This window comes from Canis aureus, chromosome 4 (genome assembly GCF_053574225.1).
Source record: "Canis aureus isolate CA01 chromosome 4, VMU_Caureus_v.1.0, whole genome shotgun sequence".
Classification (NCBI taxonomy): Eukaryota; Metazoa; Chordata; class Mammalia; order Carnivora; family Canidae; genus Canis; species Canis aureus.
In genome coordinates, this window is record NC_135614.1 from 24,437,475 (window position 1) to 24,459,360 (window position 21,886).

The 21,886-nt window shown below is 48.3% G+C and overlaps 1 long non-coding RNA gene across 1 annotated transcript; it reads left to right on the top strand.

Annotated features, from left to right (window-relative positions):
- Positions 1-228: 228 nt before the first annotated feature.
- On the top strand, positions 229-4,737 carry LOC144311830 (uncharacterized). The gene is made up of 2 exons (XR_013377332.1): positions 229-2,218; positions 2,755-4,737. It is a non-coding gene; the product is annotated as an uncharacterized LOC144311830 (long non-coding RNA).
- Positions 4,738-21,886: the final 17,149 nt, after the last annotated feature.

Consider the following 21,886-nt stretch of genomic DNA (forward strand, 5'->3'; position numbering starts at 1 on the left):
CTTCCTTCCTTCCCTCCTTTCCTCCTTCCTTCCCACCTTTCCTCCCTCCCTCCCTCCTTCCTTCCCTCCTTCCCTCCCTCCTTTCCTCCTTCCCTCCCTCCCTCTTTCCTTCCCTCCCTCCTTCCCTCCCGGGACACCTCCTCCGGCAGCACCCGGGCTCCCCCCCTCCTCAGGAACTCTCTCCGGAGCTCCTCTGCACTGCCCACCACACCTCGGGGAAAGCCCCCCCCACCCCTCGGCCACCTGGGTTGTCAAATGGGGCTGAGGCCGAGGCCTGCAGAAGTGCTGAGGGACCACCGGGCACCTCGCACCTTCCACCCCAGAGAGGAAGGAGGCGGAGGCCTGAATTCCACCCTGTCCCCACCTCTCCCTGCTGCTCAGAGGCCCTGCCCCGGGCCTGCCGCTTCCCTGGCCCAGTCACCCCATCCCTGGGTCCCCGTTTCACACTCATCCCTAAAATGAAGGAGTTGAGGCCCCTGGATTTTATATTAGAGTTAGAAATACTCACGAGGCCTGCCCCTGGGCTCATGTGAAGAAGGCAGCTTTGGGTATTCCTCAAGCCTGTGGTCTAGGCCTGGGTCCCAGAGTCCTTGGTTCCCTGCCCCATCCTGAATCCTGCCTCTCCCCCTACAGCCCCCCACCCCCAGCAACATCCCTGCCCCTGCAACCATCCCTCTCAATGTGGCTCTTCCTCTGGCCCTGGCCCTTGAACTCCCCATCTCCCACCCCCAGAGACCCTACTTCCTTCAGGGGAGCTCTTCTTGCTGCTCCTTTTTCTTTACACTGGCCAGGAGCCAGGCATGAGACCACTGGGCCATTTCCTTCCCCTGAGTCTCCCACAGTCCCCCAAATTTGTAGGATCTCGTTCTCTGAGCTGTGCATGCTGCTGCCCACAGCATCTCTCCCCTTGGTCCCTCCAGATGCAATGGGGTCACTCCACACCTTCCAGTTTACACCATTCATTGGCGTCATCCATCAGTTCCTAGATATTATTAACCATGACCACCAGCCCTGTGTCAGGCCTGTGGGGATGCAGGAGAGAACTAGAGCTGACCTGCCCTCTGTGGATTCACAGCTCTAGTGGGGAGACAGACCCAGGAATAGGGAGAGTGAGAGATAAATGCTCTGATGGGTGATTACAGGGCTGCCAGGGCACTTGACTCAGACTTAGGAAGGTCAGGAAGGGCTTCCTAGAGGAGGTGGTATCTAAGGTGAGACTTGGAAGGTGAGTTATCAGGCTAGTGCAGCAGGTAGGAAAGGGTTTGGGGGCAGAGGAAATAGCATGTACAAAGGCCCTGAGGAGACAGAGAATATGCTACCTGCAGGGCCCTGGAGAGATAAGGCTGGACCTGGAGGACGCCACCCTGAGGACAGGAACAGTTCTGGAGTTTGGAAGGACTCCGTTCCCTGCTACCTCTCTGGCTGTCCAGGCTGTCAGAGGCCCTGACATTCCACAGCTTCTTGAAGATCAAGTCACACAGATGCTGTGCAGCAGATGTGCCTGCAAGCACCCAGTTCCAGGCCAGCACCCTCACCATGGCGCCGGCCCATGGTGACACAGCAGAGGTTACCAAAGGCAGCCAGCCTGAAGTCACAGGCTGCTCCCTGGGGGACCCTCCCCTGGCCCCAGCCTGGCCTCAGTCACCCTCTGTGATAGACAACGTTCCTGTCTACCCCAAATTCGCATGTTGAAATCCTAACCCCCAATGTGATGCCATTAGGAGGTGGGACCTTGGGGCAGTAGGTCGGTCATCAGGGTGGAGGCCTCGCGAATGGAGCCAGTGCTCTTATAAAAGGGACCTCAGAGAGCCTCCTGGTGCTTTTCTTTATTTTTTTTTTATTTTTATTTATTTATGATAGGTACACAGTGAGAGAGAGGCAGAGACATAGGCAGAGGGAGAAGCAGGCTCCATGCACCGGGAGCCCGACGTGGGATTCGATCCCGGATCTCCAGGATCGCGCCCTGGGCCAAAGGCAGGCGCTAAACCACTGCACCACCCAGGGATCCCCTTCCTGGTGCTTTTCTTCTCCATGTGAGGCTATGATGAGACATCGACAGTCTGCATCTTGGAAGAGGGGCCTCTCTGGAACGTGACCATGCTGGCTTCTGGATCTGGAACTTGCAGCCTCTGGTACTGGGAGAAATACATTTCTGCTGTTCATCAGCCCCCCACTCTGGGCACTTTGTCAGCAGCCTCCAAGGACTGAGACACTCTGGGTGAGCAGCAGGTCCTGGGGGCCCTGGGGTTGGATCTGAGGCAGGGGCTCCTGCAGGGAAGCAGCCCCTGTGGCAAGTGTGGGGTCTGTGTGCAGGTCTCTTGGCTCCTCGCAATGATGAGGGAGATGGACTGCAGGCATTTGTGGGGTTTTTGTTTTGTTTTAAATTTATTTTTTGTATATTTTTTTATTGGAGTTCGATTTGCCAACATATAGTATAACACTCAATGCTCATCCTGTCAAGTGCCCTCCTCAGTGCCGTCACCCAGTCACCCCATCCCCCCACCCACTGCAGGCATTTGGGGCTAGGCAGCAAGGCCGACCCTGCACTGCTCAGGGCTGCCCCCTTGAGACAGAAACGTTGTTTCCAGCGTCCTCTCCTGATTTTCAAGAGTCTCTTCAGATATTCACGTCAGTAGAAAAATCCAAACTCCATTTCACACTTCCATTTCACACTTAAATACAAGGTGGTCTTTTGCACCTTTTGAATCATACCCTGAGGATGCAAATTAATGGGAGACTATATTTTTTTCATAGGCAACGCCCCTGGGAGTTTTAGCCATTTCAGAAAAATCACAGCTCTAACCGAATGGGATTCAGGTCCCCAAAACAGGATCCTTGAAGCCACCTGCATCTGTGGTGGGGCATATGTGATGCGCTTGATGTGGCATGAGTGTGTGGCGGCCACCTTGCATCACCTCGTGTCTGCTGGTGAGATGCACATACATTTACTATGACTTTCTTTTTCTGTTACTTGTTAGTTGGGGCATTATACTGTTCTTTTTTTAAAAAATTATATGTATACATAAGTTCGATTATCTGCATGGAAGATTTTATAGTGAAATCCCTGAGACCCTATGGGGCAGTACTAAGGGAGTGCCTTTCTCACCACGAGGACATTTGATGATGCAGAAGCCATGGCAGGTCAAACTGCTGAAACCTCAGCAGGAAGCAAAGCAGTGGCCCCAAACTTGGAGGTCGCCACTGTATCCTGCATAGACACACACTCTCAGTGACAAAAAAATGCCAGCATCATTCAAGAGTGTCCTTGGTGAAACAGTAAAAATGGTTAATTTCTTTTCTTTTAAAAATATTTTATTTATTCATTCATTCGTGAGAGACACACAGAGAGAGGCAGAGACACAGGCAGAGGGAGAAGCAGGCTCCCTGCCAGGAGCCTGATGCAAGACTCAATCTTGGGACCCAGGATCACACCCTGAGCCAAAGGCAGATGCTCAACCACTGAGCCACCCAGGCACCCCTAAAAATGGTCAATTTCTTTCAATCTCTGCCCGTGAGTGCCTGACTTTTAATATTCTGTGTGATGAGATTGGCCACGTGTCTAGAACACTTGGGCTGATAACTACGTGGACAGCTGTAGGGAAACGCACTTGTGAGCTTGTCTGAGTTGGAAGCAAACTAGCCTCTTGGTCCACAGAATATCATTTTTACTTGAAAGAGTGACCAACAGAGAAAGGGGCACCCTCTTGCACGGTTGGGAATGCAAGCTGGTGCAGCCACTCTGGAAAACAGTATGGAGGTTCCTCAGAAAGTTAAAATAGAGCTACCCTATGATCAGCAATTGCACAACTGTATATTTATCCAAAGGATACAAACATAGTGATTCAAAGGGACATGTGCACCCCAATGTTTGTAGCACTAGTGTGTCCACAATCGCCAAACTATGGAAAGAGCCCAGATGTCCCTTGAAGGATGAATGGATAAAGAAGATGTGGTGTGTGTATGTGTGTGTGTGTATATATATATATACACACACACGCATACATACAGTGGACCGACTACTACTCAGCCATCAAAAACTGAAATCTTTCCATTTGCAACAACACGGATGAAACTAGAGGGTATTATGCTAAGGAAATAAGTCAATCAGAGAAAGACAATTATCATATGATTTCACTCATATGTGGAATTTAAGAAACAAAACAGGATCATAGGGGAAAGGATGAAAAATAAAACAAGATGTCACTTCAGGGGAAAATGATTGATCACATTCGTTGTCAATGATGAATCTGAGCTGTAAAGCAGAAGTCAGAAATTTGGAAAACTTGTATCCACCACTGTGGGCTTGACAGCTTGCTAATATTTAAAAACTTTTCTGATGAGATGAGTGACGATGTCAACAAATGTGATTTTTTTTTTGCATTGTTTAATGATGTGCTATCTTTTGGAAGATCTGCACCATTCGGCAAACCAAACACTTCCAAGTGACTGATGCATGATACCTGGGTTAAAGATCCATTTCCAGTGCAAGATAGATCATGGATTTTAAAATAAGACAATACTGGGGCACCTGGGTGGCTCAGTCCGTTAAGCTGGCAGCTCCTGATTTCGGCTCAGGTCATGATCATCGTCCCAGAGCCACAGGATCGAGCCCTAGGTCAGGCTCCGTACTCAGAGAGGAGTCGTCTTGGGGATTTTCTCTCTCCCTTTGCCCTTCCCCCCTTGCATACTCTCTCTCAAAAAAAAAAAAGTCTTTAATAAAAGTGTATGAAATATTCATGGATGTAGTTTCAGATTCCACATAGAAACTAATCTTTAAGAAACTTACCACTTCTTAAGTTCTGGTGTACTATCAAAGAAGAAAACCCACAATTATGGAAAGGCTATTAAAACCACTCCTTAGGGCATCTGGGTGGCTCAGTGGTTGAGCATCTGTGTGCCTTTAGTCAGGTCGTGATCCCAAGATCCTGGGATCGAGTCTTGCATCAGGCTACCTGCAGGGAGCCTGCTTCTCCCTCTGCCTATGTCTCTGCCTCTCTCTCTCTCTCTCTCTGTGTCTCTCATGAATAAATAAATAAAATCTTTTTTTAAAAAATGAGTAACAAGCATTGGCAGTGACGTGGAGAACTTGGAACCCTCACCATACGCTGTGGGTAGGAATGTAAAATGGTGCGGCTGCTGTGGGGAGAAGTCTGGCAGTTTCTGAAATTGTTAAACCCAGAGAGAAACAATCCCACTCCTAGGTATATATATATACACGAGAGAAACAAAGACATGTGCCCAACATAAGAATCTGTGCAGAAAGGTTCACAACAGCATTATTGATAATAGGCAAGAATAGAAACAGTCCGAATGTTCATCAGCTTATGAATGCGTAGATAAAATGTGGTATATCCATGGGTAGGAGATGATTTTACAATAAAGAGGAGTGAAGTTCTGATCCATGCTGCACCGTGGAGGAACTTTGAAAACATTGTGCTAAGTGACAGAAGCCAGTCACAAAACACCATATGCCGGATACCATTTATAGGAAATGTCCAGAAGGTACAAATCTATAGAGATAGCAGATTAGTAGTTGTCTAGGGCTGGGGCTGGGGTGGTGGGAATGGAAGAAGTGACAGTTAAAGGATGGGGGGTTTCTTTTGAAGCCCCGAAAATGCTCCAAAATTAGATTTCGGTGGCTCACCTGTAGAAGTATGCCAAAATATGTTGGATGGCATGCTCCGAATGGCTGAAGTGTTTATAGCATATGAATTATAGCTCAATAAAGCTGTTAAAAAATAATCTCCCTTTTTAAAAAGCTGGGGTTAAGTGTGGGACGTGTTGGGGGTTAGTGTTGAGAACCCTGCCCTCTGGCCACCGGTTGCCGCATAGCGTCTGGAAGGCGAGGAAGCTGGCACTTGCTATCTCAGGACTGACCACAAGAGGACAGAAGAACACAACGGTTCCCCGGCTAACCCTTGGGAACCCAGGCTCCTGCGCTAAAACCCCACACCCAGCTGGGGTCCCAGGGACAGGGGACCAGGAAGAGCCAGGCTGGTTCAGAAGGGACCTTATAGAGCTGCTCACAGTGATGCATGAAACGCCCCAATTAGCAGGCTAAGCTATTTCCTCCGGCTTCCATATAAGCAACCCTGGGGAGAGGCACACCCTAGACCCCTAAACCCAGAGGGGCTGAGGAGGCCGCAGGATTGGGCAGCAGCAACCTGGAAAGTTATTGGATGCCAACCTTGGCCACTACTGCCTTGACTCTGGGAACCCCCGATGTATATAAAACTTTTAGTTGCTAGCAGGTGCTCGACAGAAGAATCCACTCACGTGTTTAATGAAGAAAAGATGTCTGAGCACCTGGAGAGTGCCAGAGGTTGTACCAGTCACTGAGGACACAATGATGAGCAAGAAAGCCCCAGGCCCGCATGGGGCTTCCAGTCTAGCAGGGGAGATACACCAGCAGCAAAATCCACCAAATTAAATAAAAGAAGAGCCAGCAGTTTCTTCGGGGTCATGAAGGAGAACAGATGCTCTTAGGACCCCGTGAGAGAGGGGCCTTGTTTATCCTGGGAGTCAAGAAAGAAACCTAAAGGGGCACCTGGCTGGCTCAGCAGGTGGAGCATGGGATGCTTGATCTCCGGGTTGCAAATTGGAGCCCTACATTGGGCATAGAGGTTACTTAAAAATAAAATCTTTAGGGGCACCTCAGTGGATCAGTGGTTGAGAGGCTGCCTTCAGCTCAGGGTGTGATCCCGGGGCGCTGGGATCGAGTCCCGCATCGGGGTCCCCGCAAGGAGCCTGCTTCTCCCTCTGCCTCTTTCTCTGTGCCTCCCAAAATAAATAAATAAAATCCTTAAAAATAAATAAATAAAATAACATCTTTTAAGAAAGAAAGGAAGGTAAGAAGGTACAGATAGGAGTTCACCAGGTGACCACGGGAAAAGGAGAGTTTCAGGCAGAGCGAACAGTCTGCAAACACGTGGAGGTGAGAAAAAGCATGGTGCCCTCTGGGAGCTGAAGGAGGTGGGTTTTTTTTTTATTTTTTTAAAAAATCTTTATTTATTTATGATAGTCACAGATAGAGAAAGAGAGAGAGGCAGAGACATAGGCAGAGGGAGAAGCAGGCTCCATGCACCAGGAGCCCGACGTGGGACTCGATCCCGGGTCTCCAGGATCGCGCCCTGGGCCAAAGGCAGGTGCCAAACCGCTGCGCCACCCAGGGATCCCCAGGAGGTGGGTTTTGTTGGAATATTTATCAGCTGTGAGGAGGAGTGAAGCAGTCGTACGTGCTACAGCATGGATGAACCTCAAAAAAATTATGCTGTGAGAGGTCAGTCACAAAAGGTCACATACTATATGACACATGCTATATGATTCCATTTTTATGAAATACCCAGGCTGGGTAAATCCGTGAAGTCAGAAAACAGATTGCCAAAGTCGGGGCGGAGGGCAGGGGAGGTCTGCTTCAGGGGTGTGGGGGTTCCCTAACCACCCAGAGGTGACAGCTGTACAACACTGAAGGTGTGAATGCCACTGACAGGTGCACTTTAAAATGGTTGCGCTTACGTCATGGAGACTTCACCTCGAGGAAAGAATCCAGCGTGTGGAGCCGAGGGAGCTACAGGGAGACAGGCCAGGAAGGGGCAGGTAGGGCAGAGCCAGGTTCAGCGGGCCTGGGAAGGCAGGGAGGAGCAGGTGTTTGCTCAGGGTTGGGGAAGTCAGTGAAGGTTGACCTCACCTGAGTCAGGAGCTGGACGTCTGTCCCATGCTTCATCAGTTGCAGTGACAGGGACTCAGCCCCTTTCACGCAGCCCACCTGTCACCGGGCTGTTCTGATGTGACAAGAACTTCCTTGTTTTGAGCTGAAATCCACCTGCCTGTTGGTGCCACGCGGGCCTCTGGGCAGCCTGCACTCTTTCCCACAACAAACCCTATGTAAGCCAGAGACCGAGTTCCCTGTGGATCCCCTACATCCCTTTGAATACTCCCTGGTCCCACTTACTGCTCTTTATCTGATCTATCATGTTGCTTTGTCCCCCTGGGCACGTTCCTATGAACAGTCTTTCTCAAGGGGTAGAGTCCAGACCTGTACCCAGCCTGCCTGGTGTTACGGGAGATGAAGGCCAGAGAGCATGTGCCACCTCCTTTGCCTTGCACGCCATGCTCCTATCAGTGCGATCCGAGAGCCCATCTAGAAGCCACCTCGCACTGCTGACTGATCAGAGTTGATGCCAGTTCAAGCCCTTAAACCTTTTCTCACGTTCTCAGTCAAGCCAACTCACCCTGTTGCGTCATTCTGAATTGATTTTGTGGAGATTTCTGGACTCACGTTCATCTTGCTGGGCCTGGGCCCACTTTCTGGTCAGGAAGCAGATGGCTTGGTTCTGGACTGGGTCTGCCCCCAGCTATGTGCCCTTGGGCAAACCACTGACCTTTTCTGGGGTGTTCAAAGAGCCACTGAGCCAGAGGACCTGGGAGAGAGTCTGACTCAGCCTCTGCCTTGCTGCATGACTCTGGACAAACCGCCTCGCCTGTAAAACAGATGATAATAGTGTGCACCTCTCGAGTGTCAGGACTGAATGGGGTATGGAGTCCAGCCCCCGTGGCCCAGCTCGGGACAGGGTGCCGTTCCTTCACAGGCTGAAGGATTTTGAATGACCCTGGGCAGGTGGCATCGCCCCCTCAGGAAGGCACGAGGGGGAGGGACCATGCATTGCTTCAGCACACGCTTCTCAGGGGCCTGCTGTTCCCACGTGGGGCAGGTGTGCCAGGAGGACAACTCGGGCTCCGTGGCCGGTTGCCAGTGGGCCAGTGGCTGTGGACACAGGCTTGAGTAGGTGCTCATGCGGCCACCACCTGAGCGATCTTGGAGAGCTGGGCAGGCTCAGAGGCAAAATCCTGAGGACCCAGCCCCAGGCTCCTCGATGCCAGGCCTTGCTGCTGAGTGTGGGGCACGGGGATGCGTGTTACTGGCACGCTCGCCTGGGGAGGGAGGAGATTGCCCAGATGCTCTCCATCCCTGGCGAGGGAGACACATGACTGTGGCGAGCTGGGCTGCTCACTCTCCTCCCTCCCCTGCTCTCTCCCTCCCTGCCTCCCATTTGCTGAACTCCTTACACATTTTTCCCAAAGCATTAACTTTATGACTTAGTTTGGGTCAAGCAGGTGACAAACAATACCATGGATTCAATGTTCATTGTTGGAAACAAGGAAAGAAGGAAAGAAATATCACCCCTAGTCCTGCTCCTGAAAGAGGACAACTGAGAATATTCTGGAAGATATCCCAGTTTGTTTTTTTTTCTTTGTGTGCATCCCTTTTTAATTTTTTTTTTTAGATTTTATTTATTTATTCATGAGAGACACAGAGAGAGAGGCAGAGACACAGGCAGAAGGAGAAGCAGGCTCCCCGCAAGGAGCCCAATGTGGGACTCACTGGATCGATCCCAGGACTCTGGGATCATGCCTGAGCCAAAGGCAGACGCTCAACCGCTGAGCCAGGCGTCCCTGCATCTCGTTTTTAAAGTTGATGTATATTTTTATGCAGTGAGGTTGTTCTTGTATACACTCTTCTACAGCATTGCCTTCGTAATCCATATGATTCCCATTTAAGACAGGGAAACTGAGGCAGAAAGAGTCCAGTGACAATCAGAATGAGTGGGGCACAGATCCTCTGTTCCTGTCCAGGAGTCTTGACTCCTAGGACCACCTGGGCCACTCTGCATGGGGCCGTGGAGCAGTCCAGGGCCTACATGGAACAGGCTTCCCCTGTCCTCTCTCCAGAGTATAGAGGACCCAGAGTCCTTTGTCAGTCCTGCAGAATGACAAAGATCTGAGCTCCCACAGGAGGGCCTCCCTGGCCCATCCCCTGCCCCTCCTGGACACACACCCTCTCAGAGCTGCTCATGGGGGCCTGAGCTAAGTGTCCCTGAGTTTTTCCTTAATGCTCAAAACCAGGAAAAAACCGGTTCAAAAGTCACCCCAAATCCCACCACTCTACACATTATGCAGTAAGAAGTAACAATTTCCATTTTGCCCACCCTCCTGTCCCCTGTCTCTATCCTTTTCTAACTAGTTACCAGTTAGGTAACTAGTTACCAGTTAGTAACCAGTTAAGGCCCAGTCTCTTCAAATCCTGCCCCAGTTTATGTTGACACAGCTTTACATGTGAGTCTATAGAAAGCACACAGCAGAAGACATTTTCTTCCTTTCTTTTCAAAAGTGGGATGATGCTGTTAGTATTGATCTGCATTTTTTTTTTCACTCAGTAATTCATCGTGGACATTTTTTCAGGTCAGTATTTGTAGATCTATTTTATCCTTTTAAATCATGGCCTAGAATCCCATTACACATATACATGTTATTTTCAGTATGACAAGGTTGCCACAAACATATCTAAATCTATAACTACATGCTTGCATCGACCTCTCACTGATGTTTCCAGGCTTGCTGTATTTCTGTGTGATTCATTCCTAGAAGTAGGATTGTTATTTCCATGGAAGGGGTTCATGGATATAACATTTTAGTACCTGCTGTCAAATTGCTCCCCTGAGAGGTTGGACCAATTTCCAGCCCCCTGGTGCAGAGGATGAGCATGCAGGGGCCCCCAGCACTGGGCTCCATCAGTCTTTGAACGATCTGCTGCTCTTTCTCCTTCATAAAACAAGAGGCCAGGCTGGTGGGACGGAGGAGAACTGAGGGAGGCGGTGTAGCTGGTTGAGTGGTGCCCCCTCAGGGATGTCCATGTCGCAGCCCCCAGGCCCTGTGGACGTTACCTCACAGGCAGAAGGGCTTGGCAGAGGTGGTGAAGGTTATAGGCCTTGAGGTTGGGGGACAACCCTGGATTGTCTCACCATGTGAGCTGTGAACAGCAGAGAACCTTCCCTGGCTTTGGTCAGAGGAAGCGGTGACCGTGGAAGTGGGGTCAGAGAGATGTGAAGCTGCTGGCTTTGAAGATGGAGGCAGAGGCCACGAGCCAAGGAAAGTGGGTGGCATCTGGAGGCCGGAAATGGTTTCTCCTGGGGCCCCCAGGAGAGGATGCAGGCCTGCAGCCACGCTGATTGGAGCCAGGGAGCCCCAGGCAGGACTTCTGCCCATAGGACTGTGCAGTGTTGGCTTCGCCTTGTTTTAAGCCACTAAGTTGGTGACCACTTGTTATGGCAGCGCTAGCAAGCGGCATCGTTGCCCCCTGCCAGCCACGCCGGCTCCGAGGCCCTCCACCTGGGAACCACACCCAGAACCACCAGGCTCCTTCCTGCTTCTGTGCTGATTCTCCCACCGAGGAGGCCCTGCGTCCTCCCTCTGAATGGTTTCCTTCACCTCCTCCCTTCCAGCTCCCCACCCCACCCACTGGAGCCCAGTCAGATGGCAGAGAGCTCTTCTTCCTACCATGGGAATCAGGTCATACAATCCACACTTTTTTTTTTTCATGCCTTCCCCCCTCGACAATGATGGGAATGTCTTCCTATGTCAGTGTCTATAAATCCACATTGTCCTTTTTAAGAGCCACATAGTTTTCCGTGGGCATATATATAATGTATTTTCCTAATCCCAGTTCTGCATGCAGACAATACTGGGTAAAATCCTTCTGCGAGGGCATCTGGGTGGTTCAGTCAGTTTAGTGTCTGCCTTTGGCTCAGGTCATGATCTCTGGGTCCCAGGATCGAGCCCCACATCAGGCTCCCTGTTCAGCGAGGAGTCGGCTTCTCCCTCTCCCTCTGCCGCCCACTCAAAATAAATTAAATCTTTAAAAAAAACATCCTTTTACAAACACCTTTGTGCACTTCACCTCTAATCTCTTGGGACACATTCCTAGCAGTGGAATTGTTGGATGTAAGGCCTACCCCTGTACCCTGCCCTCTTCTTCCTCACCCCCTCTCTTCTGAGCCTTTCTCTACAGTAAGCAAAAGAAAAACATAAAAGTTGTCCATCCATCTGTGCCCCAGCCACCTGGTTTCCCTTCCTGGAGGCAATTAATGTTATCATTTTCTAGAGAATTCTTCCCAGGGGTAATCCAAATGTATATTCCTCCCCAGCCCATTTTTCACACAAATGGTAGTTGACTAGGTGCACTGTTCTGCCTTTCTAGAACATTTTAAACCCCAGGGTTCTTAAGAAAGATTAAACAGAACACACTATAAGCTCCAGAAATAGGCTTCAAAATATTATTCCAAGTTTTTGTCTGTTTTGGTTTTTCAATCAGGCCCAAAGATGGGACAAAAGTGAAATAACTAGCATTCGAATTTTAAATCTTCTTTCTTGCCTAGATCGTCTCTGGAAAAGTGGCTCTTGGCTGGCCAACAGGTGAGGCAGGGCCGGGGTGCAGAGGCCACCCTGAGTGGGGCTGGCCCTCCTGCGGAGACTACGCACAGCCCCATTCGTGGCAGCCGGTTTGACTGCAGAGCTACATGCAGAAGGGAGTGTGACCCTGCCACCAGTGTCTTGCCAAGGCCATGTCTGAAGCTGCCCCAGTTCTTATTGGACATGCCATTCCTCACCTCCCAACCTTGGCCATGGATTATTTTTATCCATCCCAGTCACCACTTAGCCTGGCAGCCCTGTAATTTGGAAGCCTGACCACTTCTCTGCTGCAATTCCCCAGCAGACACTCAGACCTCGAGACGGCCCCTTTGACGTGCACTTTGGCTATGCTCTGCAGCCAGAGGTCTCTTTTGCAAATTAAAGTCAGGGCTCAGTGCTACGGAATCAAAAGTGGGGTAGGAGAGGGTGTGGAGGCTTGTGGATTTTCTGCACCTGCCTTGTCTCTATCACCAAATTGGTCTCAGTTATTTTAAGAATATGCTTGTGCTGTCTCTTCTGAAAGGAGATAGGTTGGTGCTGAGCACGAGGCTGGCTTTACAACAGGGAGGCTAGGGGAGCATCAGGGGAGGTTGCTCAGACTCAGGGGTACCCTTCCGTAAAGTGCACCCCTGTTTTTCTTTTAAAGATTTTTTTTTATTATTATTCATGAAAGACAGAGAGAGGCAGAGACATAGGCAAAGGGAGAAGCAGGCTCCCTGCAGGGAGCCCAATGTGGGACTCCATCCCGGATCCCGGGATCACGACCTGAGCCAAAGGCAGATGCTCAACCGCTGAGCCACCCAGGCATCCCATACCCTAGTTTTTCCACACCTGGTGTGTGTTCACTTGTGGGCATGCCGACTTTTCTGGCCAGCCTGGCTTGGCATCAGTGACATGCTCTCCTGCCTCAAGGAAGACTCAGGGACGCTTTGTGTGCCTGTCATGTTCTTTCACTAAAACCCAACTCCCACCATGCCACTCCTCGAACATCCACAAGATAAACCCCAACTCCTCAAAATGAAGGGAATTTAGTATATTACTAGGGACTTACAGAGTACCCGACACAGAGTTGTTTTGGTTTTGGCAGATTTTCATTTATTTAATGAGTATTAGTGTCTCAATATGCACCAAAACCTTAACAAGAGAAAAAAAGAAGACCTCGTAATAAAATAAAATCAGAAACTAGATGGACTTCTTTGCTAGATTGTTTTTCACTTACTCATGGTGAGTCTTTGGCTGAGAAATATGTCCTTTTTTCTGGCGTCATTTACTCTGCTTGGTGAAGGTTTTGTGGTGTTATTCGATCCTCACAACATCCTTGGGAGGTGGGCATGCTACATTGTGGGTCACAGATAAGGAAAACAAGGCTCAGATTTGGGCCAGGAGCTTTGCCCAGGCCAGAGGCCTTTCTGAACACATTATCTAAAATAGTCTCCCTCTACCCCCCCCACCCCATGCTCCCAACCATGAATCCTTCTCTGTCCCTTGCCCTGGGTCATATTTGTTCATTGCCCTACCCTCTACTTGTTAGCATGGCACACCACACTCCTCTTCATTCCATTATATTATTTGATTGTGGCCTGTGGCTCTCATTAAACTAAAGCCTTTGAGGTCAGGGAGCTAGCTGGCCGGCTTTGATCACAGCTGCACCCCAGGACCCAGACCAGGGACAGCCCTCTGTGGGCACTCAACAAATTTTGTTGAATAACTTCAGGGCCAAAGCCTAGATTCAGACACAAATCGGCCTGGTTCCAAAGTGGGTGCTTTTTCTATCCCATCATCCTGCCAAAGAAAGCAAGGCGGCTCAGGGAGTTTCCATGATGGATGGAGCCAGCTGAAGGCGGAGCTCAGGATCGGAACCAGGTTCCCCAGTCCCAGGCTTTCCTGGTGGGTTTCCCAGCAAGAGAAGCTGCAAAGGACGTTGCCACCACCCATGTTCCTTCCCTCCACCTTCTGCCTAGAAAGTTTCAAGCAGAGGGATTTGAGTGTTTGATGGGTAACTGGGATATTTCTTTTCTTTTTTTTTTAAAGATTATTTATTTATTTATTTATTTATTTATTTATTTATTTATTTATTCGAGAGAGAGAGAGGCCGAGACATAGGCAGAGGGAGAAGCAGTCTCCCTGCGGGGACCCTGATATGGGACTCGATCCCAGGACCCCGGGATCATGACCTGAGCCAAAGGCAGACACTCAATCACTGAGCCACCCAGGTGCCCCTACCTGGGATATTTCTAAGCATGACAGTAGAGCCTATTCAAAGTCTCTAGCACAGTGAGGGTTACTAATCTGACTACCCTGGTATAAACTACCCCCCCCACCCTCCCGCCCCCCCGGCCCCCCCCCCCCCCCCCCACACACACAGCCACAGAAGCAGACTCCTGGCCAGCTTGGGCCCTGTTGCTAGCCTATAGTAAGAGTCAGATGGGCCTTTGTGCTTTTCAGCAGCCCCTGGAAGGCATTCTTGTTACCATAGAAACTGGGCCCATTGGCTTCTTTCTGAAGAAATCTCTGGACAGTATCCCATCAGCCCACAAACCTCCGCTTCCCAAACTGACCCTAGAGAGAGAGATGCCAAGTGGGCTGAGGCCTTCAGGGCTTCGGGGCTGACCTATTGACCCAGTTTCTGGTCAAGATTCCATGGGGTGCCAGGCTGGCTTAGTGGGTAGAACATGAGACTCTTGATGTCGGGGTTGTGAGTTTGAGCCCCATGTTGGGTGTAGAGATTACTTTTTTAAAAAATGATCCAGAGGCATCTGGGTGGCTCAGTCGGTTAAGTGTCTGACTCTTGATTTCGGCTCAGGTCATGATCAGGATGGTGAGATTGAGCCCTGTGTCTGGCTCCCTGGCTGGGTGGGGAGTCTGCTTGGGATTTTCTCCCTCTGCCTCCCCTGTCCCCCTGCACACACACGTGTTTCTTTCTGTCTCTAAAATAAATAAATAAATCTTAAAAAAAAAAAAAAGTCCGAAGACAGGAGACACTGACAGGCATTGGCTCATCTGTCAGGGAGGTGTGGGTGGCTGGGACCCTGTGTTCAAAGTGGGGAAACAGAGCTGCTGATCCAGAGCGTGGGGCCTGAGGATAAAGGGATGTCCCCTCCACTGTATCTTTCACATAATGACAGTAGCCATACAATAAGCACTACGCCCAGCCGCTATGCTAAGTACCCGCGCTGCAGAGCCTGCTGCTGCCCCATCTTACAGATGAGGTATCCTGCCTCTCATGCTGACTGCCTCGCTCTGGAACACTTGATGCATGTCTGTCCTGCCACCAGCATCCAAGCTCTCCAGTTCGGGGACCGTGTGTCGAATCTACCTCTGTCTCCCCAGCACCAAGCATAGGGCTAGACATGTAATGGGGCCTGGCAAATGTTTGTTGAGTGAATGATTATAAATTGCAAAGCTCTCTTCCAGTATGATTTTTATTTCTTCACTCCTTTTCCCCTACTTTTGACTCCTCCCCAATAATCATGCCTGTCTTGATGGCTCTACTTCCCTGACATCCTGAAAGGCTTTGGAATCTATGCATACTAAGGGTTGATGTCAGAATGGCTAAGAATGCAATCTTTATATTTTTTTTAAAGATAGATTTATAAAAAAAAAAAGATAGATTTATTTATTTATTTATTTATTTATTTATTTATTTATTTATTTTAGACAGAGAGAGAGAGAGAGAGAGAGGCAGAGACACAGGCAGAGGGAGAAGCAAGCTCCATGCCGGGAGCCCAACACGGGACTCAATCCCGGGACTCCAGGATGGCGCCCTGGGCCAAAGGCAGGCGCTAAACCGCTGAGCCACCCAGAGATCCCCAAGAATGCAATCTTTAGAGCCAGATCGCTTACATTTGAATCTTGGCTCTGCTATTGACTAGCTGGGTGATCTCAGCATCAGTTTTCTCACCTGTAATATCGGGATAATGGTGGTGATGATGATATCAGTGATGATGGTGCACTGGACACCTCTTAGGGGTGACTTCAGATGCCCTTGGCCTCTGCTATCATTCATTCTAACCACTGCAGTGGCAACTAGCTCTGAATGGACTGTGAACGGCCTCACTTGGGCACAGTCTGATAGTACCTGGTTTTATGTCCACACTGCATGCTCTGGCTTCCTGTCCTGGGGCTTCTCCGAGGCCATCAAAGCATGAGATGCCGCAGGGCTCTGCTTGGTGTCTACTGCTGTGGAACCAAGAAGTGTTTGTGGAGTGGGGGAAGAGTTCTTCGGGGTGGACACTCCAATGGGAGACAGGAGCTAGTAGATAAATTCTTTCTCCTTTTTACCCTGGTCCAACTGTCCTGAGGTACATTTTAGATGCCTTCTTGAAGAATATTCCCAGGGGATAGGACATTCATTTGTCTGCTTTGGAAGTAGAGAGTTGGATTGCACACCTTTTTTTTTTTTTTTTTTTTTAAGGTTTTATTTATTTATTCATGAGAGACACGGAGAGAGAGAGGCAGAGACATTGGTAGAGGGAGAAGCAGGCTCCCTGCAGAACTCCATCCCAGGATCCTGGGATCACAACCTGAGCCAAACACAGACACTCAACCACTGAGCCACTCAGGTGCCCCTGGATCACATACCTTTATATCAACTCTGCCTCCTTCCCTGCTCCACTCTGTGCTCCTCTCTCCCGCTCCCTGTGGCCTCTCCTCCTAACAAAGCAGTAGGCACCAGCATTTGGCTTCTTAGACTTTGCTTTATAAGAATCCAGGTGAGACAACCATTATTTTCTTCTAAGAGTTTGTGAGAAGGTGAAATTAGCTCATTCATGTGGAGGGCTTAGATCAGGGTCTGCCCCCAGTAGGACTTCTGTCTCACTACTGCAGGGCTCTCCCCTTGCCCTCTTTCCCATATTTGGTCAATCACAAGGCCTCACCCAAGCCACCTCCTAAAGTCATCTTGACAAGGCCCACCTCTCTCCATCCCCATAGCCATCATCTTGTCCAAGCCACCACCAGCTCCTCACCTGGACCCAAACTGGGTGCTAGCTAACTCCAGCCTTCCCCGGCCCAGCCCTCCTCTGTTCCATGTGCTCAATGACCTCCCTAAAGTAAAAATCTGGTTGTGTCACTCTTTTGCTTTAAATCTTACCATTTTCCCCTATTACTCCTCAAAACTGTTTAAGCTCCTTAACGTAAGGAGACCCAAGACCGACTTTCCAGGCTCCTCTCTGGCTACCCCCTCTGCTCCAAGCAGCTTTCTCTTCCTTCTTCCTGCATTGTCTTCCTGGGATAGTCTCTGACTGTCCTGTTTCCTTCTTCTCCTGGATGACATCAAGTATCAGCAGAAATAGAGAGCCTTTCAAAGAAGTTTCTATTGAAGAAAATTTCAAATACATACAAAGTAGAATAGTATAATGAGCCTGATGTACTCAGCATCCAGCTTGAACAATAATCACTACCTGGCCAATCATGTCGCATCTATAGTCTCCCCAGCACTCCTTCCTCCTCTTTAGATTATCTGGAAGGAAATCCCACACATCATGCATACCAGTTCATCTGTAACTATTTCATTGTGTACCTCTATAAGATAAGGACTCTCTCACAAAAATAGTACCACAACCCCATTATCACATCTATAAAACTTAACTATAGTTCCTTAAATCATCAAATATGTTATCAGGGTTCATATTTTACCAGATATTTTATAAATTGAAAAAATAGGGGGCACCTGGGTGGCTCAGTGGTTGAGTATCTGCCTTCAGCTCAGGTCATGATCCCGGGGTCCTGGGTTCGAGTCCCACATCAGGTTCCCCGCAGGGAACCTGCTTCTCCCTCTGCCTACGTCTCTGCCTCTCCTTCTATGTCTCTCATGAATATATAAATAAAAATAAAAATCTTTGAAAACAAAGTAGTTTATTTGAATCAGGATCCAAATAGTCCATATATGTGTTTGACTTATGTGCCTCTCTGATTTCTTATGGGATTTTATTTATTTATTTTTTAAAGATTTTATTTATTTATTCATGATAGACAGAGAGAGAGAGAGAGAGGCAGAGACACAGGCAGAGGGAGAAGCAGGCTCCATGCACCGGGAGCCCGATGTGGGATTTGATCCCGGGTCTCCAGGATCGTGCCCTGGGCCAAAGGCAGGCACCAAACCGCTGCACCACCCAGGGATCCCCTCTTATGGGATTTTAAAAAAGATTTTATTTATTTATTTGAGACACAGAGAGTGAGAGAGAGAAAAAAATCATGAGCAAGGATGAGGGGCAGAGGGAAAAGCAGATTCCCCACTGAGCGGGAGCCCAATGGGGGGCATGATCCCAGTACTCTGGGATCATGACCTGAGCTTAAGGCAGACACTTAACTGACAGAGCCACCCAGGCACTCTGATTTCTTGTTCTTAATTCAATTTCTTTTAATTTATAAGGTTCCCCTCCATCTCTTTCTTTTCTTGCAATCTTTATTTAGTTTCTGTAAATCTTCCATCTGTAGAAATTTCCACAATCTGGATTCTGTTAACCTTGATGGTAGGTATCATTTTAACAATCCTCTGTTCCTTTTATTTCCTTAAGTGATCTATTAAATTCAGGGGCCCCTGGGTGCCTCAGTGGTTGAGCGCCTACCTTCGGCTCAGGTCCTGATCCCCGGGGTCCTGGGATCGAGTCCCATGTCGGGCTCCCTGCATGGGGCCTGCTTCTCCCTCTGCCTGTGTCTCTGCCTCTCTCTCTCTCTCTCTCTGTGTGTCTCTCATGAATAAATAAATAAAATCTTTAAACAAGAAAAAAAATAGTTGTTAGATTCAGGTTTATTTTTTTCTCTTCCTCTTCTGCTTCTTTTTGGCAAAACCAATTAATAGGCTATATTTTGTCCTTCCATCAGGAGATGCACAATGTCTGGTGATCTTTCTTTTTGTGGTATTAACAGCCATAGATGATCAATTCCCAGATTCTTTAACTCATTAGGGATGCAAAATGGTGATACTTCGATTCTATGATTCCTTCTTTGATTATTAGCTAGTGTTCTGGAAAAGAAGAATGACTGCCTAAGGCCAAAGGAGCCTTAAAACCCAAGAAAAAGCGGGATCCCTGGGTGGCGCAGCGGTTTGGCGCCTGCCTTTGGCTCAGGGCGTGATCCTGGAGACCCGGGATTGAATCCCACATTGGGCTCCCAGTGCATGGAGCCTGCTTCTCTCTCTGCCTCTCTCTCTCTCTGTGACTATCATAAATAAATTTAAAAAAAAATTTAAAAAAAGACCCAAGAAAAAGGCCAACAAGTCCAGCTTGTCAAGAAATAGTTTATTAACGGAGCGGCTGCAGGAGGAGTAGTTCTCCCACAACCCCACCTCCCTTAAGACCACCTAAAAGAAGAATGTTTAAGAAGAGATGTGGGTCATAGTCACATCTCCATCTCCAGGGCAGATCAAGGACAAAGCCTTCCGCTCCAACCCCCCCCCCCTTAAAGGTGTGGTTAAACAAAAGGAAAGAATGTGGGAGGGGGGCTGAGCTCAAGAAACTTTCAGGTCACAGCAAGGTCATCATGGAGGATTTGCCCAAAGATTAGTCTGGTTCACACAGCTGGGACATTTCACAAGACTTAATGCCAATGATTCACCAATCTTTTTGATTTTCCGGTGTCTGTTCTCTAGTGGATTATCCAGAAGGGGTTCAAGGGAAGAATATTCCTCAGGCTTTTCCATGTCTGTAACAGTTTGGCTCTTATCCTTGATGGTCAGTGTCACTCTGTGTTAAATCTGTGGTTCACACGACCTGAAATACTATATTGTCTTATATTAAACATGACATTGTCTTCTGACATAAAGCATCGCTGTTGACAGCCAGATGGCAATTTGCTTTTCCTTCTTTCATCAGAGAGTGGTATGGTCTGTTTACTTGGATGTCCTCTATTTTTTTTTCTTTCTTTTTATTCTTTTTAAAAATATTTTTTATTTGAGAGAGAGACAAAGCACGAGCAGGGGGAGGGGCAGAGGGAGAGGGAGAGAGAGAGGGAGTAGGAGAAGCAGGCTTCTTCTGGAGCAGGGAGCCCCGTGTAGGGCTTGATCCCAGGACCCCAAGATCATGACCTGAGCTGACTGAGCACCCAGGCGCCCCTATTCTTTTTTAAAGATTTTAGTTTGGGACACCTGGGTGGCTCAGTGGTTGAGCTTCTGCTTTTGGCTTGGGGTGTGATCTCGGGGTCTGAGGATGGAGTCCCACGTTGGGCTCCCTGTGGGGAGCCTGCTTCTCCCTCTGCCTGTGTCTTTGCATCTTCCCTGTGTGTGCCTCATGAATAAATAAATAAAATCTTTAAAAAAAAGATTTTAGTTTTAAGTACTCTATACTTCACATAGGGCTCGAACCCACAACCCCGAGATCAAGAGTTGCATACTCCCCAGAGTGAGCCAACCAGGCACTCCTTTACCTTTCTTTCTTTCTTTCTTTCTTTCTTTCTTTCTTTCTTTCTTTCTTTCTTTCTTTCTCTTTCTTTCTTTCTTTCTTTCTTTCTTTCTTTCTTTCTTCTTTCTAAAAGATTTTATTTATTTATTCATGGGAGACACACACACACACACACAGAGGCAGAGACACAAGTAGAGGGAGAAGCAGGCTCCATGCAGGGAGCCCAACATGGGACTTGATCCTGGGTCTCCAGGACCAGGCCCTAGGCTGAACAAGGCACTAAATTGCTGAGCCACCTGGGCTGCCCCCTTTTATCTTTCTTTAAAAGCCCAACAGTCTTCCAAGACTTCAGTCTCTGGGTTGCCAAACCAGGTATACTGCATGCCTCCTCAATATGAAATTTCAGGCCATGCTCTCTCTGAGGAACAGTTTTTTGAATTACAGCTTTTCATATTTGTTCTATTCCATTGTTTTGGTTTTCTTTAAGGCTCTTTGTGGATTTCTATTAACATGGATAGTGGATCTTCCTTTGCTCTGTACGCGGATCACTTACCCCTAAACCTCTTTTATCCCTTGGTTTTATTTCTAGATGTTAAAATGGTTTCCTCTTGGGGTGTCTGGCTGGCTCAGTCAGTAGGGTATGTGACTCTTGATCTCGGGGTTGTGAGTTTAAGCTTCATGTGGGATGTAGAGATTACTTAAAAATAAAATCTTCAAAAAATAAAATATAAAATGCCTTCCTTTCTATCTCATTTTTCTCTTAGAATATTTATTATCTTTTGTATTTCTTCTCTCTTCTGTTTCTCCTTTTTTCATCTTATTTCTGAAAGGGTTTCTTATTTTACTTTTTAAAAATATTTTATTTATTTATTTAAGAGAGAGAGAGAGTAAGAGAGAGAGAGTGGAAGAGAGCATGAGCAGGGAGGAGAGGGAGAGGGAGACTCCTCGCTGAGCAGGGAGCCCCATGTGGGGCTCAATCCCAGGACCTTGGGATCAGGACCTGAGCTGAAGGCAGATGCTTAACAGACTGAGCCACCCAGGTGCCCTGGTTTCTTATTTTATATTTAGTTATTTTCTGACTTATCATCACTTTTCCCCATTTTTTTTCCTTTTTCCTCATCACTTCTGAGTTTCTCTAATTTCAATTTACATCATTTCACAACTTCTATCATTTTTTTAAAAAAGATTTTATTTATTCACTCATGAGAGACATGGAGAGAGAGAGGCAGAGACACAAGCAGAGAGAGAAACAGGCTCCATGCGGGAGCCTGACATGGGACTTGATCCCAGGTTCCCAGGAT